General features: G+C 31.7%; 1 long non-coding RNA gene across 1 annotated transcript; it reads right to left on the reverse strand.

The window, feature by feature from the left end:
* Window positions 1–492: 492 nt before the first annotated feature.
* LOC143046701 (uncharacterized) lies at window positions 493–10,676 on the reverse strand. The gene is made up of 4 exons (XR_012969236.1): window positions 10,369–10,676; window positions 5,199–5,426; window positions 3,927–4,166; window positions 493–2,140 (listed from the first exon to the last, which is right to left on the reverse strand). It is a non-coding gene; the product is annotated as an uncharacterized LOC143046701 (long non-coding RNA).
* Window positions 10,677–12,583: the final 1,907 nt, after the last annotated feature.

The raw sequence follows: 12,583 nt of genomic DNA on the forward strand, positions 1-12,583 counted from the left end.
GCAATCACATCCTCTGTTTCACAAATGGGACCCACCTAACTAGAACTAGTACCGAGTTTGAACTAGCTAGTTCACGGAACGGAGAACCTGCAATCATCTCTAATTACTGTTTGATTTCTAATTACTCCAGACTTTATTTTCATAAGCTTTGTTTAGTGTACTATATTCTTTTTGGTCTCTTTTTCATTTCTTGTAATCGCGTTGTCAGTGTATTTCGACTTTATTATGAATGTCCCCTTGGTATCTTTCGCATTTGTTTTACACATTGGTGGCGTTTTAGGGATAGACTAAATGTAAAGAAACTGCATACATATATTAAAAAGATGCTAGAGACTTTAAGTTTTAAGTTAAGGTTTGTAAAATGTTAACATTTGTCTACTCCTTCTTCATGAGTTAGAAGCATCTTTGTATATCATACTAAATGCGTGCTATTGTATTACCTCCAGAACATTTGATATATGTTTCAATTATAAAACAAATAACACATCGCACACCATTTCAATTTATTGATGATATACATAGTGTTGTCAACATAAAATAATCGATGAATTTAAACATGAAATTTCACCGATATGAGCAACAAAGAAATATATATCTCTTACAAAGTCAATTTACAAATGATAAACCAACAGGAATTCTAATATAGGATAGAATTTTGCATAATAAGATGTCTACAAAATTGATATGCACATTCAACTTTATTTTTAACTACCTTGAAAAAACAAATTGAAAAATGTTTAAATGGACAATAATACATTATATATTATACTAGCCTGTAATGAATTACTTTATTAATGGGAAATAGTAGCAAGCAGTTTGTGCTTCCATTGTAAGCAACATGATGATTTCTATTTTCATGTTCATATAATGTACATTATTGGCATAAAGTTGACCAGATATTAACATTATTAAATTGATAAGCATATTCTTAGTCTTGAAAGTTTAATAACCGGCTATAAAATTGAAGATGAAGCCTTTTTTGATATGAACTGTCTATTATCTATCATTTTATTTTCCATCTATAAAGCATAAAACATGTCTGACAAGAAAGACAATGTCATCGATATCTTTAAAATCTTCAAAAATGAAATCAGGGACATAACTAACATGAATAGAATAAGGACAAAACCAAGAGAATTATATTTAAAGCATGAGAATATTTCGAATTTCTATCAATGTAAAGCATGTTCAAGCTGCGACCTCGTTAGTTCATGACTGCACATGTGTCCTGTCAGGTGATGTGCATCACATTAAACTCTCAATTTTACTCTTTTGTCATGTTTATATAATTTATCATCTTTATTAAAGCTACACTGAATTAGTATTGTTATTAGTTTACACAACACAATGCTTCGATTCTGCATTCATATGTAAATTATACCACGTGTACTTTCGATCATTTTTTTTTTATCTTTGGTTTGATCACAAAAAAAAATAAAAAAAAATAACATTGACTGTTAAAGACTATGTTGTAAATATAATTTGTGAAAACAAACTGTCTTACCTCATCATTTAAGACCTTTGAACAATTCAACGGAGTAAACGAACAAAAATTTCGAAATTCTACTGTCGGCTGAAAAGTCATGCTATCAGTATCAAAGATCACCATTAATTTCACGGTTCAGTGAAGCTTTAGTAAATAAATAAATACAGTTTAGGTTAAGAAACGTACCGTATTCCGGTATAAAATTGTACTCTATAGAACTCTTCTAATGTATTTAATAAATATAACTAACTTTATAGATATACTTTATTGAATATTTTTCCCTAAATATTCAATAACTAATAAATTAATTTAAGGGATACTTAATTGAAGCTGTAGATTGAGTAAATTGTTAACAGCAAAAGTGCAATAAAACTTTGATTAAATTATATAAAAAAAAAGTAATATATATATATATATATAGTCAATTGACAAGAAAGACATTGTGGTCAGGATCAAAAACAACATTTGACCCATTTTTTCTCTCCATTAAATAACATGCATTGTTCTTTCTCACGAAGTCTGCAGCATGACATCCGTGTACATAAGCACACATGTATGTACACTGAATTTCGCTGTTGACATTGGCTGTTTTAATTAATCCTTCTAGTCCATCATAACTGTGACCTTCAAATCCACATGTATATGGCAAGTTCACTGAAGTTTAAAAAAAGGAAATAATAAAAATAGTAATTTTTCTCGAAAATATTGCAATCGTCAAAATAATGCGACTTGGCAGCAGTCATTTGGTAAACAAAATAACATAGACCGCCTCTAATAGCATAACTCTTAATCGATTTTAATTTTAATCTAACTTTTCCTGCCAATTACTGTACTAAGGCCCTGCGATATTAGATCACTTAATACGGTTCATTTGATAGTAGAAACATTGATCCAGTTCAGACGATTAACGTCATCCTTGTGTTGCGTTTGTGCATATACAAATAACAATAAAGTTTAAGACATAGTATATAAATTGGATATTTGAGAAGACAGTTAAACAAATCGTATAGCTATCAAATGTACCAAGTGTGTTCCGTCTTAAGAAGACTCATCGGTGACGCTCAGATCACAATATTTAGAAAGCCAAAACAAGTACGAAGAAGAGCATTGAGGACCCTAAATTCCAAAAAGCTGTGCGAAGGTAATATGCCTTGGATAAAAAAAAAATCCAGTTAGAATTTCGAATATTTCATATTTTATAAAAATTACCATATAATTGATATTCATGTCAACACCTGTAAAATGTCAAGTGCTGACTACTTGGTGGTGATACCTTCGGGGACGAAAACTTGCTCTGATAAAATCCACATATCCCTTCGTATATGTAGGCAATATTAAACTGTCTCGTAATCGTAAAACAAAACATTATTCCATACCAAAACTCTCAATAGATCAACTTTTGTTCAAATTAAATCGCTTTGTAAGTGTAAACTTTAATACAATAATAGTCAAGTAGAGGTAGATGATACCAAGGGAATATTCAGACTCATACGTTGTATACTGAAAATATCATGGCAACACAAACAAGATTCCAAAAGACCTTGTCTACAAAACTAGCATAGAAAACTAAAGATTGAATAACACGAACCCATTCAAATCTCGGGATGGATTCAGGTTTTCCAGCAAGGTAAGCAAATCCTGCTCCACATGTTACACTCGGGGTACAAAACCGGTGATAGGTCTTTTTGAGCCATTGCATATCACATTTCGGAGACAAGTGTTGTCGACAATGTTCAGTTTACCAGTAATAATGTGACTCCTTACTAGATTATATATGAATGGGGAATTAGCAAAGGTGCAACCATGAGTTTAGACTCGAAGTCGTCAATATTGAGTTCCTTTCAAAATTGTATGTAATGGAAAGTAAAGTTGCAATGTTTAGTTATTGTCCCCTGCTAAAACTTTCGTATAACAATTCCAAATTCATTTCGTAGTTAATAACAAATTTAGTACCCCCGAAATCTATTCAGAATCAAAAGTTGCATCAGATGATCTTGTGCAATTTAAGAAAATTGAAATCAATTCACTCGAATAATAATTATCTAACTTTTTGTTTTAGTGGGGTATAAGTTATATGCTGAGCAGGTTTAAAAATTGATTATAAAAAGTTAAATAACAAATCTACCGAACTAAGAGGGAAATTCAAAATGGAAAGTCCCAAATGACAAAATCAAATGCTCAAGCACATCAAACGAATAGGAAACAATTGTCATATTAATGACTTTGTACACACAGTTTCTGATGTAGAACATGGTGGATTAAACCTGATTTGTTACCTAGCCAAATCTCTCACATCCTAATCACACATCAATTCCCTGATTACATATAACCAGTGATTAGATATATTGAGAATCTAATCTGCTGGATTTGTTTATCGCCCATAATATTTATTGTCCAGTTTGTATAGCCCTTTTTAAAGTATATAAACAAATTAATTTACCTGAATTTAAATCCTGCTCAAATAGTCCATGAACCTCTACTTCACATAGGCCTAAACCATTCTCTCCTTTTGGCTGCTGTATGCGAACATACCTTCCGGTGGCCCCTTTAGAACAGGTAGCATACAGATAGATTGTAGCCTCCTGTCTGTGGTGGCACAGTATAGTGACTCCTTCAAACCAATTGGTTGCGTTTTTACATGGCTTAATGACGTCAATGTTGAAATTTGAGAGTCTCTCAGCTAAAATACATACCAAATATAACTAATAATATACCACTTACCGTAGTCATAATGTCGCCAACAAGTCGTTTGTACTCGTAATTTTCCTTTTTAGACGGCGATGTTACTTTGACACAATAACAATCAAAACCAAGGAGTAAACAAAGACTCGTAAAACCAAAAGACATTTATGCTGACATGAATTATCATTGATATGGTTATATTTATAAATTAACTGTTTACAAAATTTTGAATTTTTGAAATTCTAAGGCTTTTCTACTTCAGGCATAGATTACCTTAGCTGTATTTGGCAAAACGTTTAAGAATTTTGATCGTCAATGCTCTTTAACTTCGGACTTTATTTGGCCTTTTTAACTTTTTTAGATTCGAGCGTCACTGGTGAGTCTTTTGTACTCGAAACGCGCGTTATTTACATCAACAGTTATAAATAATAAATAAGAAACATGACGAACTCCACTAAAAACCGGGAGTGAAATCAGGTGCTCCGGAAGGGTAAGCATTTCCTGCTCCGTATACGGCACCTGTCGTGTTTGACTCATTCACATGGAGTTTGCAGAGTTCAATAATAGAATGATGGAATAGCTCCATTATAGGCGGAATCATCGATCTAAGAATTCTTATTCAAAATGAAGCGATGATCTTCCGTATCTATTCTGATCATGGACCAGTATAAAAACTGTGCATGTCAGACGTACGCTCCGTCAACTAAAGTCTCACCATTGACGCTTGAATAAAAAAGTTCAAAATCCAAAATAAAGTAAAATGTTGTAGAGTATTAAGAACCCAAAAATCCGAAAGGATTGGTCATATGCAGCTACGATATTAATTGGGAGTTCCATACACAAAAAGTGGATGGTGAACTTTCCGTCTCGTGAACTTATGATTAATGAAATTAACATGTTAATATTCATGACCTATGGCTAGTTTTTCAAGGAGATACTTTATCCTCTTCAAAACATCATTCATTACATTTTGTAACGAAAATGTGTCACATAGAATAAGAAAGTAAGATATATATTATTGATAACTTACAACAACAGTCAGATCTTCCAAAAATTACAACATGACTTATAGTATAAATTGCTCCAAGATCTACTGCCCACCAATGGGGTTGATTGGAAGATATAGCTGTGTGTGAACACCTGGTCAGCATCATATCTTGTTCATAATTTCCATCTACTGCATTTTCAGATTTAGTATTTCCTTCATTGTATGTGGACGACTGCGTTGTTTGTTTGTGCTGAGCGACATTCAATGCAACTGCAAAATAAAATTACATAAACAAATAATAAAAGTAATTGTTCTTATATCACAAAAACACAACCGGTGAGCATTTAGGTCTGACTGACTCTTTCATAATCTGATGCGTAAATACAAAAGTTTCTCAAAATTCGAAGTTGGCATTTAATGCAGAACTGGAGTCAATTACGTCCCAAAGAAATTACATGTAATACATTTAATTACATTTTTTAAAATGAAATTAAACACATCACAACTACATCGATTTGGAAATGTTGTTAATTGCCAATGTAGTTAAGTACACTCATTTACTTTTGTCCAAAACAAATGTAAGAGCTATATATTGTTCAGAATAAAAACCATAAAATATGTTAAACATGCTAGACAGTAAAGATATTTGTAGAAGACTTGTTGGAACAGAACTTTCTTACTCATAGTCTATTTCGTTGCAACGTTTTAAAATAACATGCAGTATGCAATAACTTAAAATACCCTGATCAGTATGTGTAGATTGTTTCTAAGAGCAGATGTACACCTATTGTTATTTATTTAGACTTTTAATCTATTTATACATTTTCCATACATTGATCTTCCGAAAGACAAACTAGAAAATTTGAAAGTAAAATAAATTTGCACTAGGAAACAGGAGGTCATTTCAAACTCGGACATTTGATGTTTGGTCACTGATTATCGCATTGTGAGTTTCTGTTTTTTTGTAAATTGTTGGTTTCATTGTTTGGTGCCATTGAAACAGCAGTATTGTCTGTGGTGAGTGTAGACATTGTTTGCACTGACAATTCTGTGTCTTCAACCGGTTGTATTATGTTTAGCCAAGCCTCAGATCACTTACAACCTCAATTTCATTCATATCGTCTAAATCAGACCACACACCCTCAAGGCGAAATTTCGGATTTCGTCCATTTTCGAAAGCAACATTGAAGCAGTTGACAATTATGCATTTTTGAGATTTTAAAGACAGTGATTAAAAGAATGGAAGGCAATATATTTTCATTTTATTTAATATTGCTCTAAAACAAATGATAAAATACACAAACAGAACATAAATGCATAGTTCAAAGAAGGTAAAACAATACGTCATTGGAATGCGAATGAAATACACATTCTGAGGTCACGAAAATTCATACAGAAACATTAAACAACAGTGGCTGTATATGTTTAGTACGACACGCAATTGCAGGATAAAATGTCATATTTAGATTGAGTAATTTCTGTATAAAATTGAACGTTGATGTATATTTAATCATCCCAGAAAAAGTATTCTTAAATGAATATAAAATTTGTAGCACTTCTGTGTTAAATTGAAATATCATTGGTCTTTTCTCACATTTATAAATAAACTGTGTACCTAACATTGAAATGATTGTTATACTAAGGATTTTCCATCCCTCGGATAAATTACCTGGACTGTATTTTACAAACACTTTCGGACTTTGTGGTCTGCAATGCTCTTCAACTTCGTACTTTGTTTGACTTTGTAATTGATATATTTCAAACATCAATGAAGGAATTTTATTGTTAAAATATTCATACGGTGCACCGTTAATGTTATAACTATTACTGGTCGTATCTCTGTTGTAGGTAAGTAAAGACAACAATAGTATACCGCTGTTCAAAACTCGTAAATCCATGGACAAAAAAACAAAATCGGGGCAACAAACCAAAACCGAGGGAAACGCATCAAACACAAGAGGAGTACAACGGCACAACATTAAATGTAGCACACACAGAAACGGACTAAGTATTAGACAAAATCCGTTGAGAATAACAAATATAACATCAAAACCAAATACATGAATTTGAGATAGAAAAGTACCGTGACACGTCTTATAGTAATGTGAATTCACACTCAAATATAAGAGAAAACAAACGACACAACGGAAACACAACGTTAAAATGTAACACAGACAGAAACGAACTATAATATAACAATGGCCATATTCCTGACTTGGTACAGGACATTTTTTTCAAAGAAAAAAATGATGGATTGAACCTGGTTTTGTGGCATGCCAAACCTCCCTCTTTTATGGTCATGTGAAATATAACATTAAAATGACAACACAACATTACAGGACTACAATATACACAAATAGGAGAACACAATTGACAAAGAAACACACGAATAATAGCTAACAAAAGGCAACAAGTTTAAAATTTTAATACGCCAGAAGTGCATTTTGTCCACACAAGACTTACTAGTGACGCCCAGATACAAAAGTTTGAAAGCCGAAACAAGTACAAAGTTGAACAGCATCGAGGACCAAAAGTTCAAAAAAGTTGTGTCAAAAACGGTCAGGGTTTTCTGTTAGGTACCAGAACATCCCTATTATTTAGAATAATTTATACTTTTGCAAACAGTAAATTTCATAAAATGACTATACAAAAGATATATATGATAAAACTGAAGTATTAACTAATTACAGGAAACAATCGAAATACATTACATAACCCGACAAAATGCAACACAAAAAATAGACACATCCGAATAAGTCAAAGTAGGTTATCACCAGCCCAGAAAACATGACTTCGGACTGTCATGAAGCTGCAGGTATTGCGTGGTTAAAACATTCCGTTAACACATTTGGGCAACTATTTTACTTTCTAAAATTTAGCTCTCCTTTTCAAAGCTCTAATTGTACGGTTGTGCCTATACCTTCTGTCCTAATTGTTTTATAAACTCTTCATATGCTCAAAAAGTGTATGAATTGTAAATATCTTGGCCTTGTGCATGTTGTGCATCACAAAAAAAAGACATTTATTGTTGAAATGCGGAACTGGTGAAAAATACTGGGACTGTTAATTTTATCACTAGTAACTTTGTTAACTAAACTTGCGTACGCTTGTAAATGATCACAATTATGGATATTTCTGGTTTTTATTGGGTCTTTTTTCTATCTAGTTGGTATTCTCTCAGCCAAACATTTTTGTCGCATTGAACTTTTTCATTGTCAGTTCGTTCATACATTCATGCTTGATACAAACTCTACTATACAATCATTAGCACGTAAATTTTCTATAATTGTAAATAGATATCAAAGGTACCATGTACTTCATCTGTTGCGAACGGTAAGTTTATCGAAGATGCATATATGTCTTTAAATCAATGTTGTGTTTTATGTTAATTACTAAAACGGATATACAATTTGAGTATCAATAAATGTACATAAACAACTGCTGAAATCTACTGAAAAAACACAGTGTTGTTGTCTGGATGCAATAAGATTCCTCAGAAAAAAAACCAAATAGGCTATCTAAAGGTACAATAAGGGCATTTGTCAAAAGATTTGAGAACAAGAAGAAATATCATGCTTATTGTTGTCAAAAGTAGCAGGATTGTAATTTAATACGCCAGACGCGCGTTTTGTCTTCATATGAGTCATCAGTGACCAAATAATTGATATTCAAGTCAACACCGAAGTGCTGACTACTGGGCTGGAGATACAATCGGGGACAAAATGTCCACCAGCAGTGGCATCGACCCAGTGGTGTACATAGATATCAAAGGTACCAGGAGTATAATTTAGTACGCTAGACGCGCGTTTCGTCTAAATAAGACTCATCAGTGACGATCAGATCAATTTAGTTATGAGGCAAAACTAGTACAAAGTTGAAGAGCATTGAGGACCCAAACTTCTAACAAGTTCTGCCAAATACAGCGAAGGTAATAAATATATTCCTGGGATCAGAAATCTTTAGTTTTTCGAAAAATTCAAAGTTTTGTAACAGTAATCTAAAACAAAATGACCATATAATTGATATGCATGTCAACACCGAAGTGCTGACTACTGGGCTGGTGATACCTTCGGAGACGAGACGTCCACCAGCAGAGATACCCTTTTTGACAGTTCTGGTTGATTTGTATAAGCAGTGAGCAAGAGACACTTAACCATTTTATTTGAAAAGCGGAAATTGCATACTAGACTCAAAATTCGAACGCTGGACTAAAAAATGAGCTGTGTGTATAAATTGTTTAAAATGCTACCATCCAAATACATTTCTAATGTTATAGCTGTATACCTCCCTGGAACATTCTAATTAACCGTGTATATATAATGTAGCTAGATCAGAGAAAGCCAGAGCAAAACAAAATTAAAGAAACAATTGATATGCGGCAAAAATTTGAACTTTTCAAATTAGTTACATGTACTAGGCAAATTCAAACGAACCTAATCTTAATGTAACCACTCAACGAATAGACCGGGAAAACTGCCAATACAATGTAAAACATCGAGACAATCCTAACTTTCTTAAAATTGTAAATCAAATAGTACAAAAATGTCTACTTTATCATATTATTGTCAATTGTCGAATCTACACAGACAAACGTGTATATTGTTATATTCATGAAAAGACAATATTTCTTTCTTTTGAATTTTCATGTGAAAAGGGCAGACCGGTATAATCGAAGATTGTGAAAATACTTTTTGAGAAATTTTAACATGTTAAGGACTTCTGGGAAGATTTCTAATCAGTAGAAACAGATGTTAGACTAAAAAATAATTCGATTTTTATCAATGCAAAACTACATAAACTGGGAGAATATATATAAATATGTTCATTTGACGGAATGATTTAGTATGTACATGATTTATTTCCATTTTTTAACAGTATGCTGCTAACATTCGCATATTTTAGCAGTTTCGCAAGGTTTTTTTTTTCAATTGTCTCGATAAAAATCTGCACGTAACATATCGTGTATTTTCATGTACATTTCTAATGACACATTCTTTTTTTAAAATGTACAAATTTGTTTTAGAAATGACTTTTAATAAAATTCGGTAAAAGCATTGTTTTATTATTAATTTTCTAGACTCTATCATCATAAGACGCAATTTTATTTTCACTATATTAACTGAAAAAAAAACATTTAAAATATACTCTGTGAGTGCATAGAAAGAGCAGTGTAAATTAGATTGAGTATAAAAAAGGTTGCAGATAAACTTACCACAAATATTTGCGACAAAATGACAAGTTGTCCACAGTATCAAAACTGATTTCACAGCGAGTTTTGAATTGCACTCTTGCATCATCGGCGGTCTGACGGTTCAGAGAAAACTCAGCTAATAATTCTGTTTAAAATGTTCGCGCTGTGGAAAATCAACTTTAAAATCGTAGGATGAAAGTCATGTATAGATTCACCTGAGAATGCATGTTTCAAAAGAATATATAAAAACAATGAAATGTGGTATAATTGCCAATAAAACAACTATCCATCGGAGACCAATAGATGATCGATGTTAATAGTAACTATGATTAAAACATTTAAAACAACTCACGAACCGACTTATACTTTGTGATTATTATAAAACAAATAAAAGTAATCTAATAATATGAAGTAACATTATGCTTCGTGTGTGTCCTTCTCATAGTTGTTTTAGTGATAAATTATTAATCTGGCAGAAAATGCCAGAACAAGTATCGAACTTGTTTTGAATGAAATATATTAATAATCCATACAATCGTTCTTTTAAACACACATGTTTGTAGAGCTTAAAGTAGTTTGTTTCAATAATTCATGTCTGCACCTAGTTATGAATAGATAGTTGCACATCATTATTTACAAAATACAATTTCTCCATGTATTTGTCTTTGTTATATTTTTAGTCCACGCTGGTAAAGTAATCATCTATTTGTGTTTATTTAGTAGTTATTATACTATTTTTCCTGTCTAAACGTGAGCTTTTTTCTAATCACGTTATAAATTTTAGGAATGAAACACTGGCCATTCTGTTGGTACTTCACAGATCTAAAAGTATAACATATACTTTTCATTGTAGTAACATCCTAAAATATAAAAATATATCTTTGGAAATCTTTTATTTATTTATTTCTTCAAAATTAAATACAAAACATTTAAACAAGTACAAATTGTTTATCATTATTGAATGTGAAGATTTTTTTAAATTCGTTTTTTTTTTCTTATTTCCGAAACTCCGATTGATGTTTCACTGTTTCGATATTTATCATTCACCATAAAATAAATAGCTTACACCAGTGTGCTTTCTGTATTCGGACAAGAAGAAACTTTTGAAAAAGCAGATACATAGTAGAAAAACATAGCGTTGACGGTACCAATTAAACCATAATGGACACATATACACACTAGACCACACACAAATGGGATAGTCTGACTAATTTAAGAAATGTTTGAATCTATTTATATAGTCCTTTGCTATTTAAATTTCAGTTGGGACGAAACAGTCATTAAATCAAAGTAATAAACAAAAGTCCAAATATGTAAAGACAAAGGAAATTATACGGCATTAGTGTTAGATAGACACTGTGGACTTGCTGATCAAAGACATGTTTACATGTCTAAAGTAAGATGATACACTATGTGAAATTCTTATAATACTTTTTTAAACTCCTTTGTAATAGAATAGTTCTATCAGGGTTTAAAAAAACACTCAAAGTATAGAAAGAAAAGAATGTTTTTCAATACATGTATTTTGAAGCATTAATCGTCAACGATATTGTCGGATTTGTTGTTAAGGTTTTAAAAACTGAAAACAAATTGGATCATTTAAATGATGTCTGCAGAGAAAATAACTGTTTCATATGCAGATATCAATATTCTTCGATAATTTTGAGAGGTGATTAAGATAAAGAAACAGCGACTGTATAACACTTGATATCGATCTTCAATGAACGTATCGAAATTGATAAAAGATGCAAAGTGATCGCATCAATTTTCTTCAAATTTGCAAACAAACACTTCGATATTTGGTTAGAATTTTTAAATATCATTAAGTTTAGTTAAAGTCAAATTAACATAGTTCTATATATCCAGTTTCAGTAGTTTTAAATCGATAAAAATCGAACAATTTTTTTTTGGTAAAAATCTTCTTTTTCTATTCGTACATGGGTTCATTTTGGAGTATGACCCTCAATTTTTTCACTGAAATCTTTATGGTACAAGTCCAAATTTAATACTGGTAGTCAAAAACTGAACACGATTTTCCTACTTTGTGACGATCGCATTGCAAGATCTGTGTATTTTGTTTACTATTTTCATAGATCAATGCCATGATGATAATATAATAGTACAATTTGAAATGCGCATTAATTTCTTCTGTTGTTTTAAATTTGTAAGTATGATAAGCAACGCATTAGAGGGTCACGTCTCAGACGGTCAAAGACCCAGATATGGATTTACACAA

This window comes from Mytilus galloprovincialis, chromosome 9 (genome assembly GCF_965363235.1).
Source record: "Mytilus galloprovincialis chromosome 9, xbMytGall1.hap1.1, whole genome shotgun sequence".
In the NCBI taxonomy this organism is placed as follows: Eukaryota; Metazoa; Mollusca; class Bivalvia; order Mytilida; family Mytilidae; genus Mytilus; species Mytilus galloprovincialis.